This window comes from Anas acuta, chromosome 3, assembly GCF_963932015.1.
Source record: "Anas acuta chromosome 3, bAnaAcu1.1, whole genome shotgun sequence".
NCBI lineage: Eukaryota > Metazoa > Chordata > Aves > Anseriformes > Anatidae > Anas > Anas acuta.
In genome coordinates, this window is record NC_088981.1 from 98,358,157 (window position 1) to 98,379,838 (window position 21,682).

A 21,682-nucleotide genomic window follows, 5' to 3' on the forward strand; every position below is an offset into this window, starting at 1 on the left:
CTAGGTTCCTTTATAGTGTATACAGGAAAACAAGCATTTTTATGGTAAAATTCCTTTTGTTATAATCTAGATGTCAAAAAACAAAAATCAGATGACTCACACCATAGCAGTCCTTCAACTTCTTTCTCATCTGACTATATAGGAATTCTAGATCACTATCTCAGTTGTAGGTGTCTTCAAGACAGACATCTAACATTTATGCTTTTTGTGCTCTATGTCATTGTCAGTATGCATATAATGTTGATATGATACATATTTTTGAATGTAAAGAGATCCTTTTTTCCAAACATCTTTATTCTGTCAGAGCATTTTCTGGCACAGTGTTTTCTGCATTATCTGTATGTAAATCAGTACTAGAAGGCAGAACTGAACATTTAATACTGGCAACATATTCAGCTATTAAAAATTAATCTTTCTGATGTTAAGGAGAGAGGAGGAGTTAAATTCTTGATTAAGGTCTTTTGGCCAGCTCAGAAATTCCAATTATTTTTTAAATAATCTTTCTCCTCCTCTCCCAGAAGTAGAGGAATGTGAATACAAAATCATAGTAGAAAAAATCCTACTTAGAGTCATTTGTACATTTGGAAAAATATAACTTGACATTTGAATCCAAAAGATAAGGATAATCATATTCAAAAACCATTTTTTGCACAGCTCAAACAAATTTGTTCATTTATTCCCTCAGTTTTCCTCCTGGCAATAATCAGTTTCAGTCCTTAGCACAACTGAAATGTGTGGGGAAAGACATTACTTACCTACTTCAGTTTAGAAATGGAGGTAGTTTTGAAGCTTGCTATACCTATTTAAAGAAACAAAAATGTACTGATGAACATTCAGAAAAAAAAATAAAAAAAAAATAAAAAAAAATAGGTGATCTAAGTATGCATTTGTTATCTCCATCCTGGATACCTCAAGTAACCTGAAAGTCAGCTGGAAGTAGGCCTCCTAGATGTCTTTACATATATTGAAGAAATCCTGGTCTGTGACCTCATGCTTTATATGAAGAAAAAGCCATGTATATATAAAATATTATATAATATATATATATATGTTATATATATCTGTATTTATATATATCCGTATTTATATATATCCATATATATAACCATAAATATATATGTGTGTGTGTGTGTATATATATATCCACCAAATATAATGATTTCATAACTGAGGCAAATTTGGAGCTACTACAGACAGAAACTGATACTTAACTCCACAAATACAGTACCATGCTGTTCACTATGAAATTGTCGTCCGGAAAGCACAGATTCAGCCCCTACTACATCCTCTTCCATGTCCATGATGGCCCAGCCTCAACCAAAGCTCCAGATCTCCTTCAGGCAGCCACAAAGAAGCATCTGAGCCTGGATTGTTAGCTAAAATAAAAAGGCACATTTTTACCAGTATACACTAGGGAGTGAACACTAGCATACAATTGTTTATCCTAATAAATTGTTAGAAATGTCTGGCTTGGTTTTATACAGTGGTAAACTATTCTCTGGTGCTGTTTAAGAATCAGACTCAGGAAACTTCCAAGCATGTTGTTTAAACATGGTCTTTTCACCTTGGAAGCTAACAACAGATGCAGACCATTCTTTCCCAGGTTCAAATATAGAGGACAGACCTTGGTACATTTAATCTCCTAGTAGATGTATAGCCACTAAGCCCAAGCCTTGAGAATTCAATCAGATACGTGCTTCAGTGAGGGAAAAATTTACAGGGTGTTCTCTTCAACATCTTCACCATTTAAAATAGTCAGTGTAGGATTAGTGGATCAGAGAGCCAAGGTACTTGCTTAGCAGGAGAAAGGACCAACAGCAGGGTCGCCATTTATTTATTTTGTGGAACTATTTAATTTTTTTTTAATATTTAATAACTAATTCAAAGAAACAGTACTGCTTATAGGAAGAAAGCTCATTGTAGCTGAAGTTGAAGGACTAGTATACTAGAATACTAAGGACTAGTATTCTGCATTTTTGTTTTCTTAATTTCTGTGGACACATAACGAAGCTATAAAGATATTTTGCTTAACATTAAGATCCACAGAACATGACCTGTGTTTAGCTTCCTTGCCTTCCAAGTAGTTCTGCCTTAGGGTATAATCCAAAGAGCACTTTGCAAGCAGTCAGTCTTAACGGATTTCTGAATATATCTACAGATATGCTCTTGAACTCTAGAAAGTGTCCTAAATGTTTTGCGTAAGTCTCTAGTTCACTTAGACCTTTTAGTAATGCTTGAACCTTGTCCCTCTGGGAACATTTGGTTAGTATACAACACTGCATGGATGTTAAAATTATCTAGAATTTTGGACCCAAGCACGAGTTATGTTGCACTCACACAGTCATTTTACAGACTGTGTTAAAATGTTTGCAAATATCATTATATTGTGTATCTTTCACTTTTTCTGCCCTTTTATACTTCTTAGCTCTAGTGCTATGTGCTTAAAAAAAAAAAAAAAAAAAAAAGTCTTCCTGCTCCTGCGTGGGCTCCTCCCTATGGGCTGCAGCTCCAGCCTGGGGCCTGGCCCTGCGGGGGCTCTCCGTGGGCTGCAGCCTCCTCCAGGCCACATCCACCTGCTCCGCCGGGGGCTCCTCCGTGGGCTGCAGGGGAACTTGTGCTGTGTGCCTGGAGCACCTCCTGCCCTCCTTCTGCACTGGTCTTGGGGCTGCTTCTCTCATATTTTCCCACTCCTCATTCTCCCAGCTGCTGTTGCACAGCATTTTTTTTCGTCAATCTGCCCTCCAAGAAGGACAATCAATGCCTCTCCTTGGTTTGGCTCTGGCCAGCAGCAGGTCCCTATTGGAGCCGGCTGGAGCTGGCTCTGATCTGACATGGGGCAGCTGCTGGGCTCTGCTCACAAAGGACACCCCTGCTACCAAAACCTTGCCAGGTAAGCTCAAAGTCTGTTCCAACCTCAGCTATTCTGTGATTTTGTGATCTCCATTGACTCAAATTTTACATTTGATTTATCATCAGCCACATAAAGACCTAAATTCAAAAGTGCTTTGTTCTGGGTAAGTCAGCCTCTCTGTGCTGTGAGTTTAATATCACAAATTTTATGAAATTGCTTTGTTTCATAAGGTTCAGTTGCTGTCAACACAGAAAAATGCTAAAATTCAAAGCAGCTTGTTTGCTCAAAATACTGAACTCTTAAATTGATGATATATATATTAATAGCACTTAGCATTCACAGTAAATAAACACTAAGATGAAATTCTCTAATTGTCGCTATGTATTTGGGTTCTGAAAGATATCATGGAGGCTTCTAGAAAAATGTATGTGCGTGTTATGGGACTGAAAGTCTGTATTGTCAGTGCTTCATCATAAATATTACAGCTTAGGTTTGTGTAGTATTCTAAATTGGTATGAGCTAGGAAGTCGTTTTATAATTGATATACCAGTAATTTTCTGAGTAAGAATTTTTATAAAGTTACTGCTATGGAAGATTATATCTAAAAGTCATACCACAATGTTTGCTGGTGTAGATTTTAGAGAAATGGAGGCAGCGGATGCCTTCCCACTATTCCATGACTTCTAAATCTTTCATCCACACCATTAAATGGTTGGCTCTAGCTCTGCCCCTTATTTCAGAATTTCTGCTCTCACCACCTTAACAAGCAGGTTCCTAAAAGATGGGCCCCTACAAGTTTCTGTGTACCCACATCCATGCTAATAGGAATTCTCAGTAAGAACTGCAACACTGGACAAAGAGGAAAATTTAGAAGGTGAAAACAGCCCAAAAATCTCATGGGAGATTTTAGCAAACTGCTTCTAGGATACCTAACTTATACTCCAAGCAAAATTTGTTCTAGCCATAGAAAGAAACTACAATTGGGGATTGTGTGAAAGGTAAATTTGATTAACCTTCTCTGTAGAAAATAAGTGACTATTACTATGATTACTTACAGAGGTCATGATGGCATGGCATCATTATATGTTGATCCTGACCCCAAGCGGATCAGAAACTGTTAAATTTCATCTGCTTTACTTTTAAAGAGGTCAGTAGCTTGTCTTTAATCAAAGTATAATTTGTTTTCAGTTAAATAAAGGAACAAGTGCTTAGCATAGATTCAGTGTGTTTTGAGATCAAAATTGGTTAAGATGCCAGAAAGGGCAAAAAAAATAATTAAAAAAATACATATTCTAAGTATTCATCAAGTATCATGATGCTGGATAAAACATACGGTGCATAGGAATTTCTCACTTAGGAGCATAGATATGACCTATTGGGTAGTATTAAACCTTGGTGATAGGATCTGTGTGACTTCGTGTTAAAAATGAACTCTTTATGATGACTCTTTATGACTCTGTATGCATGAACTCTTTAAAATGAAGGGTGATCATTTATCTGCAAAGAGTAGGTATCTACTGTTATGTGAGAAATTGAAATGTTTGTCATCAATTTATCTCAAGTAGCCCCATCACCCTATGTTGCCCACAGAAAATCCAAGTTGCCATGAAAAAGTATTTTGGGGGCCATCAGCTGTGAAGGAGGATATCCATTATAGCAATTTACCAAGGTTTATTATAGACTCTACATCATTAGAAATGTGTTTTTAGATGGGTTTTTAAAAATAAATTATTTTCTAAAAATTAAAACTATGATCCATTGATGCAATGCATTCCTATGGTTAACGCTATGCACAAGGTCAAGCTAGGCAACACTGTGGCCATCTACTAGCTTTAAAAACTGTCAGCCTAAAGTGTCCTCCAAAAAATCATAAAACTTTGAGATGAATATATCAGCCTGTAAAGAATTCTACATTCCCCTTGGTACTTTGTTGTAGTGGTTCATTACCATTAAAGTGAACGCCTTGTTTTTATTTGAATTTGTCTTTCTTCTATATTCTTATTACAGCTTTTATCAATAAATAATTGTCCTTGTAATATTTGATATTTCTGCTTTGTGAAATAACTGTCATTCTTTAATCAAGTTACTTCTTCATCCTGATAATCTGAATGAATTGAACCCTTTTGATCTCTCTTTTGAGCGCACTCTCCTTTGCTTGTTTATGGTCTTTTTTTTTTTTCTTTTTTCCTGGTGAGTCTTCTAAAAGTATGAACTCCAGGAATGGTTATGGTGATCTAATTTATGCTTACATGGAGGAAAAACATCTTTGAGGTGTTGTTTACTGTTCAGTACCAGAGGGGGGGGAAGATGAATAGAAACATCAAATGTACTAGCAAAGCAAAGTGAGTTTTCTAATTTACAGCCTAAATGTATGGAACATAGAGAAACTCCTTCTGGAAGTGTACTTGCTAAGTAACAACCATTAAGAAATATCTTTACACCACCACCATCCTTCCGCACCTGATAATTGCAGGTAGGAGACATTATTCCCTTAACTGTGAAGTACCTCATTATAGTGCTACTCCAGGCTATACTGTAATATTTTAAGAAAAAGAAGGAAAATAAAAGACAAAATGCTGAGTCAAATTCTTTTTTTCCTATCTTAAGTAGTTCTTCTGCCTTTCACAACTTAGATGACAAATTTGTGTGAAGAAGTACAAAAAAAAAATGAAGTAAATAAAACTGATCTGGTGTTTTTATTTTAAATCTCCTTTGGTGTTACCTAAATAGTATTGCACCATTGATCCTGTTTAAAGTCATGACAAAGAATTTCATCTCTGCACTGAGGACATTTCCTTATTTTCTTTTTACATGGCAGTTTGGTTAACACTTTAATAAAATAAACAAGTCAAAGAATCTGGGAACACTGAATTTGGCATTCTGGATCAGTGCACTCACCTATCAAATCTAGCATACTATCCTACAGGGTATGTAATGGAAATTGGAAAGGTACCTTGTAGAATTCATCATTATACAATTTCTACAGAAAGGGCAAACAGTGCTTAATATAGTAAAAATCTTACTGCAATTTGTTCTTTGAAAATGAGACTTAAAGACACTTAGATTTGTGTGCCTTGAGCTTCAAACAATTGAGGAAAAGTAATTCTTAACAGATATTAGTACCTTCGCAGTGTTTTATAGCTTCATAAAGGCAGTATGGGCTGTTGTGATCTATCTAGACTAATTTCACCTAAAAACCATGTTAAGGCGTTTCCTGAATTATTTCCTATTTCAGATGTTAAGTGCGGTAAAGGTCCAGCCTGGGACCATTCCAGTCTGGCCACTGAGGCCCAGCTCAGTGCCCGGGGATGTAGCTGCCAGTTTCCCTTTGCAGGTTTAGCCAGTAGCAAATCTGAGCAAATCCCAGAGACACACAGACATGCAGATAGAGAGAGGACACTGCCACAGCTGGGCATACACACTAAGGGCTGGCTGCATTCAACAGCACCTACACACAGGACTCCAGTAAAACATAGCCATAGGCAGCTGAGACCCTTGCTCCTCTGTGGCTGGTAGAGATGGAAGTTCAGGTGCAGGCACACACACAGCACACTCCAGATTCACAAACACACAACACATTTGGATCATGGACGGATCCATTGAAACGGAAGGATCCATTTGTGGATCCTTCGAGTACCTGTCATGGCCCCTCTGTCCATCTAGCACCCTTGCCTGTATCACAGGCCCCCTTGCCTCCTTCATGGGTCTCCTGCCCTCACCTCACTCAACGCTGGTTCCTTTACCCCAGTAACTATTTTGGGAACACTAAAGGCCCTCACCTGCATCATTAGCTGACACCACAGACTGAGGGTACCCACACACCCAGTCTGACTCCAGTAGCTGGCATCCAGTTCACTGACAGTGGTCCCCAGTAGCTGGCACTCCAGGCACAAAGTCTGTAGGACACTTGGAGATGAAGACAGCAATCCCTTCCCCTTCTCCCCCCAACTACTGATGCCAAGACCCCCACTCGCTCCAGTAACAGGCACCACGTCCCACAGGCCTACACCCCCAGACATGACCCCAGTTGCAGGGGACAATTTTGCTCATGCACGCAGGTCTTGCAGTAAGCAGGCATGTTGTCCTTGCCATGCACATACACACAGGAGAAAGTGCAAATAAAAGGAGGGAGAAGTAAGAAAAAGTTTAAGGAGGAAATACAAGGACTGACTGCAGTGATCAGGAGCTGGGCTCAGCCAGTCAAGCATACTGACCAGTCCTGTTTTACACACAAACAGTCCTTTTCTACCATTTTCTACCTATCCTCCATTTTGTTCCTCCTGCTTCCCTTTCCCCCTGCACACCTGCAGCAGAGCTCTGTGTTTTCTTCAGCCTCCCTGTCCAGAGCCCCCTGGTTCTTGATCTTACCAGCTATAAAGTCCATGTTGATCGTACTGAAAACAGTGCCTGTAGTTTCATAGCCCACCAGTTAGCGAGACCAGGGGTCTGGTCGTTGTCTCTCGTCTTAGAAGTCCTCAACCAGATAAACCTCAACCTGCTGTAGTGGAAACTCCTACATTCTCACATGCACTCATAAATTATTGTGACTGACCAGATTTAGTTCACATCACTGACTCCCGTGTGGCCTTGGAAAAGGTCCTGGACCTTATACACTCTCCTTTTACATACTGTTATATCAAATGCAACATACCATTTAGAAACATTGCCAAACAGAGGTGAAAAAATGTCATTGAAGGTGATCCCATTAAAATGCATTGTGTTTTTTTGAGTGGCTAATCCTGATTACAATGAAAAGTTATTCTTCCTTATTGCTCATCTTAATTTGTCTTATTTCTTTTTCCAGTGATTGGGTCTTATTGTAATTTTCCTTCTTCCACTTCTTAATATGTATTCTACATAGAGTTTTTTTGATAAATTTAATGAACTGTGCTCCAAGAATGTAGAGTCTGCTTTTCAACAAGTACATACATAGCTTTTCTCTAAAACCTCTGCAGGTAATCCAAATAAGATTTCAGTGCTCATGAGTCCTCAAACCAGATGCAATATTCCAGAATCAACAATTTTCTCTTTTTTTTTTTTTTTTTTTTTCCGAGTTTTGTATGTCATAAGATACTTCACAGAATCCTTTATAGATGGAAAGACATCTTTTTTTTTTACTGTTTTTAGTAAAATTACCTGAATAAATATATTTGAAACAATTGTTTAATGAGAAAAAAAAGACCGATTTCCAATCTTAGTATAAATCTTGTAGGCCTTTAGAAATAAATTAAATTCTTAGAGAATATGGCAGATTCATGATTTTATATTTTATGTTTATTTTATGAAGAACATTCCTTACAGAAGAAAGGAAACAATATAAAAAAATCACTTAATATAAAAAAGCATGAGAAAATGTGCTGATTTTTTCTACTATTTTTTTTTTCTAAATCATGTGTGAGAAGAAAATCATGGAGCTACACACCCAGGAGAAGAAACAGCTTCGTAGATAAAGCATATTTCAGGAATGCCTAATTTCTTATCTTGAAGCATTTGACATAATTTTATTTGGTTTAATAAATAGAACTAATTTATTTCTTTCAAGAGTTTTCAGGTAAGAAGCAACATGTATGGTTCCCTCAAATTTGTAAGCTCTTTATTGTAGAACCAACATGGAGAGATTTGAACCTTGATTATCACAGAACAAGATGTTTTAACCAGTATTTATTAGTACAATTGATACTGCAAAGCTTCATCCTCATCACGAAGAGCAACCATTGCTCAATGTTTCTGGTCTGTCCAGGCCTCCAGGCTTTTAATGAGTGAACAGCTTGCACTGCAGTTCAATTTAGTTAAATTCTTGTGTCTCAGATATTTTCCTTTGGGGGAACTAAGAATTTGATTATATGCTCAAAATAATTAATACCAGAATCCTCATGAGTGTCATTTTCTTTTTATTTCCTTTCCTAAAGTTGAGGTGACACAGCTTTTTTGCCTTACTTGCAGTATTTTCAAGCTAAATAGTACCTAGGCAGGGTATGTAGGATCTTGAGTTACTGCACATCTAGAATTTCTGCCATAGTGTCATGACTAAAAGCTGAGGAGGCAAGGTGAGCATTTGCCACTTCTCCCTCAAGTTCAAAGTTGGACCTTTGGGTTTTGCTTGGTTGGTTGGTTGGTTTTTAAGTTCAGTTTTACAGAACGCTGCAACTGTGCAACAAGAACAAACCAGTTTCAAGCTTTAAAACTTCTTATTGCTAAAATCATATAAGCATACTAGCAATACCAAGCCGCTGATTTCTTATTCCTACTTTTAATCTTTTAATTTCTTCAGTACAGAAGGTAAATGGTGAATAACAGCTATCAGATTTAGGGACAACAGCCTTTTTTTTTTTTCCCTTGGAAGCAGACTTTCTTATTACTCATGACCTGTATATATAGTTATGTAACATATCTAGTATGCTGGAATACCTTACTTGGTTAGTCATTATATTTATATTGCTTCAGCATTAACAGGTACATAGCAATAATATAATGTGCGGTTTTCAGAGCCTAATCTGGCAAGCATCTTAAAATCTTTAGTGTTTACTCCATCATCTCATCTAATGTTCAGTTATTGATTGCATCTCAATCAGTAATCTATTGCAATCTTCCTGCTATTGGCAGCAGGAAGATGTAATTTCCAAAGCCTTACTTCTCATTCTGTGTGTTATAACTTCAAATTAATTAGGTCTTTCAAGAGGTTAGTTACTTCCTGCTTTTGTGAAAATTGCAATATAGGCAAAACAATCTAAAACAAAAAAGTTCCCTATTAAAATGTTATGAAATCTCCTGCTCTGTCATCAATATGAACAGTCATTAGTTGTTTTCCTGTTTGTTTTCAGTGATCTACAATACCCATTTTATCCACTTTTTTTTTCAGCTTTGTATGGCACCAGTTCATCTAGAAGAACAATTTTAAACCATTTTAAACATTGCAGACCTTTTAAACAGTACTAGTTGCCATATACCAGGTTTCTAAACTGCTTCTCTCAGACGCTCCTTGCTTACCCTTCACCAGGCCCAGCTTAGCTCATATATTTAAAATTACTTTCCCAATCTATTTCTGCCTTTCATTTCTCTTTCCTTCAACAGAAAACCTAAGATCATTCTTTCTCAATCCTCTTTTCCCCAGCCTTTCACAGATCCATACAGGGCCTGCTTTCCTATCGACTCTTTGCCATTGGGAAGTGAAAAAATACATGCCAGGCACATTGGCCTACTACTTTTCTGTTTCCCTACATTCTTAGACACACCACGTTCTTAGACACACCACAGCTTCTAAAATACTTTGAATCAAACTTGTGACAAACTGCATGATCTGGATCAGTCTTCCACGGGAGCAGACCATTATTTTCTAGATGTCTTAGAAGGAAGGTTGTTTGGTAAAAATGCTATTCTTTTGTTGTTTGTGGCAATTTTTATGTTAGCTAGGAAGAATGAAGCTATGAAGCTACGGTTGTCTTTTAGTGAAAATGAAGTACATTTGATTCAGCAACACCTGCAAAAGAAAAAAAACAAACATTGACTCGAGAATTTGCAAGAACTGTAAAATTTAAAAATTAGAATTGTAGGTGAGGCTTAATTTGAAACTATTGTTTGAAAATGTTGAACTCTATTTCCAGTCATTTTTATTTTATTATTCCATTTGCTTTTTTCCAACTCTCTGTTCATACTCCCGATCTTTTGGTTCTGATCATGTTCTTCAATTTTTCTGCTTTTTCTGTCCTCCCACCATAGCATTATCTGGTTGCTTCTCTACAGAGAATCATTAGCTCAGCTAAAAGCTGCCAAATAGTTCAGGAAATTATTTGTGTTTTTTTTTTTTTTGTTTTGTTTTGTTTCGTTTTGTTTATTTCTTTGTTTGGTTTTGGTCATAGTTATTGAAGGATCTCGTAGAGTATATAAAAAGTAAATTTTAGCCTTGATTATCTTAATAGCTCTACAAAGGTAGATATTTATCTGAATGGGACCGTAATGAATGACAACACTGATGTTTTCAAATGTAGTTTTTCCTTCAATATCACAAGCGAGTTTATGCTTTTTGTAGGATGAACACTTTCCGTGTGGATTATACAGTTAAAAGGAAAAGCGCTAAGCAGGAGGAAATTGGTAATGTACATCATTTTTATGCTTATTGTCATAGAAGCAAGTTAGAAACTAAACAGAATGAAAAACCTAAGGCAAGATACAGCAACATTTGACTCATCCTGGAAGCCTGTATCAAGAGTTTAAAACATATTTGTAGAGCAAGATCTAGTTTAATGTTCTGTTTTGTGTGAAAATATCTTAGATTGTTGGGTGGATATGATCACAAACAACAAAATAACATTTTTTTCAAAGAACCTTAGGCTGTTGACATTGCTGTTTTTTTATTTTTTTTTTTCCCCCAGAATTGCAGCATGAGAACTGGGGTATCAGAATGATGCAAATAAAAGACTTACTGTAAAGGAACTATTCAAGCTTTCCAGGAAGATCAGTCACAAATAATATCTTTTGAACACATTAAATGATTAAAAAATGATCTCCAGCGCTGTGCCATAGTTCTTAGATACATAATCCGATATGACAACTTTTTTTTTTTTTAATGCGAAAAAATGATCTAGTAGATCGAGAGGCTTTGATCATTTGGCACTACTTTACCATGTTCCAAAGCCAGAGAGCTTTTTCAGCTGTTGCTAGTCAGTCTAGACAGTCTGATGACCACAGGTCAGTGCATGACATTGCTTTGTCATTGTGGATTCAAATGAAAGCAGGAATACAAGCTGAACCTCAGAAAGACTAATTGTGTCTAAAAAAAAAAGCCTTAAAAAAAAGCTCTTTTTTGTAGAAGGCTACATAGATTTCATATTTAGAGTATGGTGATTAGTCATAAGAATTACTTCAGATTTACACATCAGGATTAGGATTTAAAGGAAAAGCTATTTTCGTCCAACTGAATCTCAGAATTGGCTATCAGCTCTGTATTTAAATGGAAGCATAATTCACAGCAAGAAATTGTTTGCTGGTATATATTGTAAAGCAGTGATTTTTCTAGTCATACCTTTTATTCCTAAGATAATAAAGCACTTATGAACATATTCAATTTACTGATATGGAAGTTAGTCCATTATAGAGTTGATTTTAATGAAAAATACATTCCTTTCTGATTGATAGTCTTCTCAGAGAGAAGACCTTGTTTCAAACCATTGATTTAATCGATGTGAATTGCCCTGTTGTGTGGCCTTTCTCTCTTCACTGACTACAGAGGGGGACTACCTAACGATGTTCCTCTAACTGAGGTGTTTCAGCTAGGCAGCTTAATTAGAGAAGTAAATCCACGTGAAAATGTTCTCCACAACAGCTCTCTGAAGATGATTAATGCTTGTTTTGATTAGCACTTCCAGGTTGACACAAAGATTCGATCTTCATTCCATTAAATGAACATACCACTGGATAACTATATTTCAGGCCTTACTAGTGAGGAACAAAAAGAGGTTAAGAAAAATAAATTGGAGGTTAATCCACATAAGGGGAGTTAATGAAATTCAAGTAAAAGATTCAAAGTGGCAGCCCTATTGCTTCCATTCAGCTGTCATTTAACTCTAGAGACACATAAGCACTAGGTGCTCCATTTTTTTAATTTTTCTTTTCAAAATAAATGGACATGTTACTGTTTTGCTCCTAGATACACATGGAAACACGTCAAGCTTCTCATGAATAACCAATGCAGTGCTTGCTTGTCTATCTCATTTTAGCACTTCAGCCTGGTGGATGAACAAATGCAGGCTATTAAACTCAGCTCAAAAGGCAACAGTAATTAATATGTGACTCCTTGTACAATTAAATACTGTACAAACCTAAAGTGGTAGATGGTCTCATCTGTACACTACATACTCTACACAAAGTGGGTAGAAAATGGAAGAAACAAGTAAAGTGAAGGTAAATGCAGTAAATACTGTGTGAATTAAATGCTTTTATCATAGTATTCAGTGCAAAGTATCTATAAGATGCAGGATAATGTCCAGTCAGGATATAAATTGTCTGTGTTTTATTTTCTTTTCTTTCTGAATAGCAAGCTAACAAGCAAAAAACAAAACAAACAAACAAAAAAAAAACATCTGTTTTACTTGTCTCTCCTTTGTATCACATGTAATGCAATATTCATTACAGAAAATGCACTCTTGGGAATAGTTTCGTTATGTTTATTTTACCATTTGGGTGATACAGCTTACATACTGCAATATTCCCTTTGGGAGATCTCATGTTACTAGAGTAAAATCACGTGATACTCTAGCTGTAGTATATCTTATGTCTATTTTAATAACAGATGAAAAAAAAAAAAAAAAGGATAAAAAGAGTAGACAGCTACTCCTTTAATTTTTATGGATTTAGACAGAAATTATATTACACGGGGTGGTATAAATACTATTTCATGATCATTTTACAAGATAGCCATCAGAACTTCCATAGAGATGTCTTCCTCTTTCCCATTCTGCTGGGTTTCAGAAACAGTACATGTCACTTAGACAATGAGTTGCAAGTCAGTTTATGAAAAAAATAAAAGATTGTGCATGTAAGATGGGAGAAATTAGAAGGTATTGAAAAAGACAGAAGATCTAAGTATCGTCTGAGGTTTATCCCATTACTATGGTGGGGAGAGTGAGGATAAGGTTTGGCTCTAAATCCATCATAATCAACACAAACCTTTTGTTCATTTAAACTCAGCTTTGAAATAGACCTGAAATAGACCTCTGGACAGTCTACTCATTTTACAACGTCTGGACTTGTAAATCTGTAAAATAGGAAGGCTTTGGTAATTATTATGTTAATGCCATTTAGAGGTGATCAAATTAACCCAAATACAGTAACTTCCTATATTGTCTAAACATCTGAAAATCATAGTGAAATACTTGAAACCAAAATTAGAATAAAGGATTATTTTGGTCTGATATCTTGATTAAAAACACTTAGTAAACAAAGCATATTTCAATAGGTTAACATAAAACTACAGCAAACCCCAATTCAGAGAACCTGAAGAATAATCAAAGGTTACAAGAAGATCTCAAATTAAAAAGGAGTTGGAGGATTGTTTTTCTCTTTCCTCCACATACTCTCAATGAGCATGGATGTCAATTACAAAGTTAATGCTGTGATGTTTAAGGTTGAAAGGGTTTTTCTAATACATACTGCTCAAAGCATTATTCTCTAGAAAACAAATTCTTATGTACTCACTGTGTAAAACTCAATCAAGCGCTTCCTGACAAGGTGCAAAGAGACAGTGTTTTGATGTTTCTTCCCCTGAAATATAGTTTTAAAAGATTTTTTCCCTGTTTCTTGTTTCTGGCTTTCTTAGGTTTTATGCTTTATACTTTCAGAAATGTTCCTGCCTTTCCAATTTCTTTTAAATCCTACAGTTATTCCGTAAGTTTGAGATATTTTCTTTTAATCCTTCTTTTATTGTCAATCATACCATGTGGCTTTGATGTCAAAAATACTCATAAGTCACTTAAAACATAGTCCAATTAGTATGTTTACTGGCCATGTTTTTGTTTATGTATGAGCCAGCTTTGGTTCCCTTAGATGTGTTCAGCCTTTCTTTCCAAATTTTTACCTTTCCTAATAGCGTTACAATTTCCCCTAACAATGACATTTTTTCTTCATTGCTGTGAAGTCTTTGTGACTAAAATGTAATTTGTGAAATACATTTATCTGCCAAAATAACAGCAGACACCTGAATGCATCAAGGGATATATAATAGGATACATGGAACTTTCAACTTTTGGACATTGCCTAGGTCAGGACTGAACAATTTTTGTGTCATCTTTTCATATCCTAAATTCATTTCTTAGGCCACGTCTGAGACCGCATTGTGATACACGTAGTGGTAAGTTCAGATGAAAAGAATTGTGTCACCAGTGATATAAATAGGAAGTGTTGCTCACCAGTATTGTACAAAGCCACAATGGCTTCATATCTGAATACCATGTCTGGTTTTGGACTCGTCACCTCAATACAAGTGTCTATGTGTGGTGTAAAAGTTCAGTACAGTAAAAAAAACTATTGCAACTGAGTCAAAAACATTCTGTGCATAGATAAACCATTAAAAAGCAGACACAAAAGGTAAAGGTAAAAATCGTGAGTATAAGACTGAACGCATACATTAGCTTATGCTTAACAGATAGTACAGATCATTTTTGTTCTGTGGAAGAGCGGGATTCTTCCCAAGAGGATTTATGGTTCATTTGAGTCCCTGTGCAAAGTACCCTAGAATGTTCGTGAAGCCAAAGCCATGATGATTTAAATTTGAAAGCACAGAGAATCATTTTAATAAGATAACTAATAAGGAAATATCTACCTATTATGCCTGCGGGGTCAAAACAAAAAATCACTTGTCTTAACATGGTACCATGAGAATTCCTGGTATTTTAGTTTCTACTCTCTTTTTCTTCTGAAAAGTGAAGATTTACTTGGCTGGCTGTACACTAGTTTGCCGTATGACAGACTTTTCCTACTGAATGTATAATAGATAGAAATAACCTCAGCTACCCTTAGGTATTATTCAAAAGTGAAACATCTGAATCTCAGCTAGGCACCGTTGGATCCCTTTAAAGTCAATAGAAGAAATAAGCATTTCTGAAGCACAATTCGTGCTGCATAATCTAGACACATGTTAGGATGAGATGAATAACCCTATGAAGATGCCCATTTTTCTCTACTGACTACAAAGTCTTCAATGTCTAACTTTTAGATGTATAAATTAGAAAAGTTGAATTCCACCCTAACTCATTAGTGTTTGTTGTTTGTTGCCATTTTGATAGCTCATTAGTGGACTTTGCTTTGTGAAGCTTATTCTGCAGCTAAATAAATCAAAACAAATGATGATAAAACTGCATTGAATGTTGTAAGGTATCTGGTAATTGCCATTTTTTTTTTCTGTAGTTTACATAATTTTCTGTCCTCAGGTTACTTTGTCATCATGGGGAGAAAAAAAAACCTCCTAATATGATGGCAGTATTTAGATATGACAACCATTTAGCAAGCCATGAGAACAATACTGCTAAGAAAGGAACATAATTTACAGTAACTATCACTCATTCCTCCTTTCTCTTTCCCCCGTTCTCCCTTCAGGGTTTCCATTTAAAGTGCCTTTTCATAAACATTTTTCAAAGTTTTCTTTATTCAAAGGAAAATTAATGTATTTTTTAAGTCTCAGAAACGACATACACTTGTTTTGGTGTATGTTCCCATTCTTCCTTCTTTCTATATTTGTTAATATTACAGTGTTCTCTGAAATGATTGCCTAACACTCCACTACAATAAACATTATGCATGAGGTAAAAAGTTATCTCTATGTTACAGTCCAAAATGAAATGAGATAAAATTACATCATTGTCTTTATCATATAATATTTAAAATGTACTTTGACAGATTGTCATTTGCATTGTGAGGGACACAGGAGGCATGAAGTTTTTGAAATAAGTAGCTGGATTTTTCCTTCTATAAAATACTATGATTTGACTCATTTCTTACAGGGAAAGCAACTGACTACTTGAATTAGTTGTGTGCCTGGCAGACCCAGTAAATCTGCTACTGAACTGTTACTTTGCTCGCAAAGACAGTGTACCCTAATGACAAAATTCAAAAGCTTCAGTATGACTTTTGCATAGAAGAATCTCCTGTTTACTCAAAATCTGAATTGAGGAGCCTGAGATCTCTGGCTTTTGGAAAATACTGAAGCTGCAAGGTCTCGTGTCCCCTTCTGGTCTCGGGAGACATTCAAAATTGCCAGTCTCCTGACTGCTTCCAAAGCTCTGCAGATTTTCTTTAAAGTTCTCTCCATACTTACTTGACATTTATGTTCTTTTCTGCCCATTTCTCAGCTATGAATAAAACCTTCTCAAGTCCCCGACACGACACTATACTATGATTTAAAACAAGCAGAAGGTTACTGTTTAGCTCATTGTCACCAATATAATTCTGGCGAAAACAGATACTATGAAGGCCATACTTCTGACTTCCGTAGGATGCAAAGTCTATATTGCAACAGTTTATACTTTACTGTTTATGTCTTACTATTTATTGACCTTTCTAAGTAGTAAACACACAGTAAAGGACTATATAGATGTTACTGTACACAGGGATGAAATGCTATCTTTTCTAAAATATATCTTTTGTCAAACTGCAAATGATGCCTTTTCATTACTTTTTAAAAATGGTTATGTATAAACCTCTACTGATGTTTATGACTGCCTGACAACTTCACATATTCCCTCTCAATCGCTCTGTAATTTATACTTTCCTGCCATTTCCTATGTGTATTGTGTGACAGGTTATTTATAAACATCATGTTTATATTACCAGCCTTTTCTGGTGAAATAAGACTCCCTGGAAGTGCACGAGAGCTAGCTGCATGCTTCTGACACCATCACTGGAAGAGCTTGCAGTTTCTTCTGCAGGTAAGCAGAGCTTCAAATACCTTCAGCATTTCATTTTTATTCTCTTGCCCCCTCCTGCCTATTTATCACATGAACAGTATCAGGCTTTGTGCTACACCACCTACATCCAAACAAATGCATGAACTTTTATATGAAGGAATCATTTACTTAAATGTGTATTTGTATAGAGGAAAGATGCACTCTGATAGTACAGCTTCACCTATATGTAGGAAACTTCTTTTAAAAAGTAATATCTGAATACAGTAGTGACTGTTCTGGCAGTAACTACCCCAGGGCACCACCAGTCTTGTGCAGCTGTGGCTCAGGATCCCAGAGGCTCCTTAGCATCGTACCAGTCGAGATGCTGTGGGAAAGGAAGGACTGGCAAAGTCTTACGCTCACACACACCCTTCACTCACGCATGCTCACATACCATTTGTGCTTGTGCTCTTGCTGTCCTGTGCACCCAGTCTTTCTAGGAGCTAGTCTTTCTCTAGAGGTTAGAAATGGACTCTTGTTGGGGCAGGGGCCAGGAGCTTAAAATGTTTGGTTCGTTCTAACATCTGCAAGCAGAGTTTCTGATGTTGAGAAGTAACAGGTAGTTTTCTACTGACTGGAAGCAGCTTGTGGGGGGGTCTAGGGACCTTACGACGGAACTCATTGATCTCCAGTGGTCACCTTTCCCCCTGGTCTAAACCACATATCCATGCAGTCTGTGTGTTGCTCTAGCGGTGGCAGTGTTTAATAGCTCCTGACTGATGGCAGAAGAAGCCGTCTTCGGGGATGAAAAGCAGGTCACAAATGTCCTGATTTTCGGAGGAGCATAGTATTGCAGTGCCTACAGAATTCAAAGTAAGATTAATCTTCATGGGCAGCAGGTTGTTGTTATCATGACATAATGGTAGCCTGTATGTAAGACCTGCAGACTGGTACTTTGGGGATCCAGAGTTCTTCCTCTGATTGTGCTTTTCACGGTTTTTCTTTTAGACATGCTTTTGCCGAAGAAAGATGGTAGAAGACTGCTGAGACTCCAGGCAAGAGAGACAGGCAGCAAAAGTTCAGACAAGTCTGTTAGTTTTAAGTCATTTAATCTCTTTATTGTCAACTTGTTGTGCATTACTGCACAACACACAGACTGTGACACTTGCGTCTTTGTTCTTCAGGTTGGAGTCTGTGGTTTTGAACCCTTGCGCATTCTCTGCCAGAAAAGCAGCTCCTTCCTGGTTTGGATATCTTGGAGAATGTTTTTGATTCCTGTGGATTTCATTGATTGCTTTGATTCTGGAAGCCACAGAACTGATTTTCTTTTTGGGCTGTCTCAGTGGCTCCCTCATCTGCAGCTCCATAGGCTTAGTGAGCATCTGAATAGATTTCACCTTTTTGACACTTTGGATTTTCTCCTTCAAAAACATATGGAACTGGCAGCCTAGCAGCTCCTTGGTGATGTGCCCATCTTAAATAAGACGTCTTGCATGGTTCTTGATGATTGCATTAATGGCTCTAATTTTGGAAGCAGCAGACGGCATGGTGCTTTTGGCCTCACGTAGTGCTTCCTTCCTCTGTGCCCTTGGAATTGTCTGGTCCGGATAGCACTCACCTTTTGGACACTTGTCTTCAGTTTTCCTCAAGTTGAGAGTTTCTGTGCATCTCTGAGAAACTGGTGACAGAAAATGTAGACCTTTAGAGACTGAAAACAAGGAAAGAAGGCTGCCTTCAGCAGAGAAGGTGTTGTGGTTTAACCCGGCCGGCAGCTAAACACCACGCAGCCGTTCGCTTACCCTCCCCCCTCCCTCTCTGGGACGGGGGAGAGAAATGGAAAGTGAAGCCCGTGAGTTGAGATAAAGACAGTTTAATAAGACAGGAAAATAATAATAATAATAATAATACAATGATGACAATAGTACTACCACTAATAATATGTACAAACAAGTGATGCACAATGCAATTGCTCACCACCTGCTGACCAATGCCCAGCCTAACCCTGAGCAGTCCGGCGCCCTCCCCCGGCTATCCACCCCTATATATTGTCTAGCATGACGTCAGATGGTATGGAATACCCCTTTGGCTAGTTGGGGTCACCTGTCCTGGGTCTGTCCCCTCCCAGCTCCTGCTGCACCCCCAGCCTGCCCGTTGGCAGGACAGAGCAAGAAGCTGAGATGTCCTTGGCTTAGTATAAGCACTGCTCTGCAACAATTAAAGCATCGGGGTGTTATCAGCACTCTTCTCATCCCAAGCCAAAACACAGCATTCCACCAGCTACTCCAGGAAGAAAATTAACTCTGTTCTAACTGAAACCAGGACAGAAGGAAAGGAAAAGCAGCAGCATTTGAGTTCTACTTTCAATCGTGTTTGTGACATAGTGGAATTACTTGTTGAGTTACAGGCTGTACTAAATACTGCGTTGTGTACCCCTGATCTCTAAGCTCCGTATATTCCAACCACTTTCACAGGTTCCATTTTTAATTGCAACTACATAATAGAAATTCAGACTATGTTGGATGGACTGATGTCTAATCTTACAGACTTCTGATTTACACAGGAAAAGCACAGACCTTGCCATCATTATATGTCACCAAGAAGAGCCTGGCTCCGTCACCCTCTACATTCACCCTTTACATATTTGTAAACATTAGTAAGGTCACCCCTCGGTCTCCTCTAACTAAAGAGACCCAGCTCCCTCAGCCTTTCCTTGAAAGGGAGATGATCCACTCCCTTATTCATCCTCGTGGCTCTGCACTGGACTCTCTCAAGCAGTTCCCCCTTCTTGAACTGGGGGGCCAAGAACTGGATGCAGTATTGCAGATGTGGTCTTACTAGGGCAGAGTAGAGGGACAGTAGAACCTCTCTCTACCATACCCCTGCTAATACGCCCCCAGTTGCCATTGGCCTTCTTGGCCACAAGGGCACAGTGCTGGCTCATGGTCATCTGGTTCTCCACCAGGACCACCATGTCACTTCCCCTTCGCTGCAGTCCAGCAGGGCAGTCCCCAACTTAACCCGGTGTATGGGGTCATTCTTGCCCCAATTCAGGTCTCTACACTTGCCCTCGTTGTATTTCATTAAATTTCTCCCCACCCGATTCTCCAACCTGTCAAGGTCCGAGAGACCGGCAACAAAAGTTCAGACAAGTCTGTTAGTTTTGAGTCATTTCATCTCATTATTGTCAACTTGTTGAGCATTACTGCACAACACATAGACTGTGAAGCTGGCGTTTTCATTCACAGAATCACAGAATTTCTAGGTTGGAAGAGACCTCAAGATCATCGAGTCCAACCTCTGACCTAACACTAACAGTCCCCACTAAACCATATCCCTAAGCTCTACATCTAAACGTCTTTTAAAGACTTCCAGAGATGGTGACTCCACCACTTCCCTGGGCAGCCTGTTCCAATGTCTAACAAAATTCTTTAGGTTGGAGTCTGTGGTTTTGAACCCTTGCACATACTCTGCCAGAGAAGTAGCTCCTTCCTGGTTTGGACGCTTTTGAGAATGTTTTTGATTCCTGTGGATTTCACTGATAGCCTTAATTCTGGAAGCTGCACAAGTGCTTTTGCTTTTGGGCGCTCTCAGTGGCTCCCTCATCTGTGGCTCCTGAGGCTTAGTGAGCCTCTCCTCTGAACAGATGTCACCTCTTTGAACCTTTGGGTTTTCTTGTTCACACCTTGAACTGGCAGCCCAGCAGCTCCTTGGTGATGTGGTCGTCTTACAGGATGTTCATGGCTCTTGATAATTTCGTTCATGGCTCTCATTCTGGCAGCAGAAGACAGCATGGTGCTTTTGGGCTGGCATAGTGCTTCCCTCGGCTGTGCCAGTGGAATTGTCTGGTCCGGATAGCACTCACCTTTTGGACACTTGTCTTCAGTTTTCCTCAAGTTGAGAGTTTCTGTGCATCTGAGAATCCGGTGACAGAAAACATAGCCTTTTAGAGGCTGAAAACAGTGAAAGAAGAGGCTGCCTTCAGCAGAGAAGGAAAGGAAAAGCAGCAGCGTTTGAGTTCTACTTTCAGTTGTGTTTGTCACATAGTAGAAGTACTCGCTGAATTACAGGCTGTACTAAATACTATTTTGTGTGCCCCTGCTTGCTAAGCTCCGTGTATTCCCACCGCTTTCACAGGTTCCATTTTTAATTGCAACTACGTCGTAAAAATAGAAATTCAGACTATATTAGACAAACCAATGTCTAATCTTACACTCTTCAATAAAAGGCACAGACCTTGCCATCTTGTGCAGATGTTGCAGTCTCTCTGTTTTTGGGAACAGCATTTTCTTCTGTTGTCCTTTCCATCTGATGGTCACAGACCTCTGTGGAAGTTTTTGGGACCTCCTCGTTCATAGCTGCATCTATTACTGCAATCAAAAAAAAAAAAAAGTGAATGAACAATGAACTACGTGAAGAGAAGAAATATGAAGGAAATGGATGGAAGAAGTGTTGAGAGACA

At 38.0% G+C, this 21,682-nt stretch overlaps 1 long non-coding RNA gene across 1 annotated transcript; it reads left to right on the top strand.

Annotated features, from left to right (window-relative positions):
• Positions 1–2,466: 2,466 nt before the first annotated feature.
• LOC137854700 (uncharacterized) lies at positions 2,467–21,460 on the top strand. Its single transcript, XR_011095340.1, has 5 exons — positions 2,467–2,890; positions 3,909–3,998; positions 5,214–5,324; positions 17,171–17,265; positions 18,232–21,460. It is a non-coding gene; the product is annotated as an uncharacterized lncRNA (long non-coding RNA).
• The last annotated feature ends 222 nt before the right edge of the window (positions 21,461–21,682 follow it).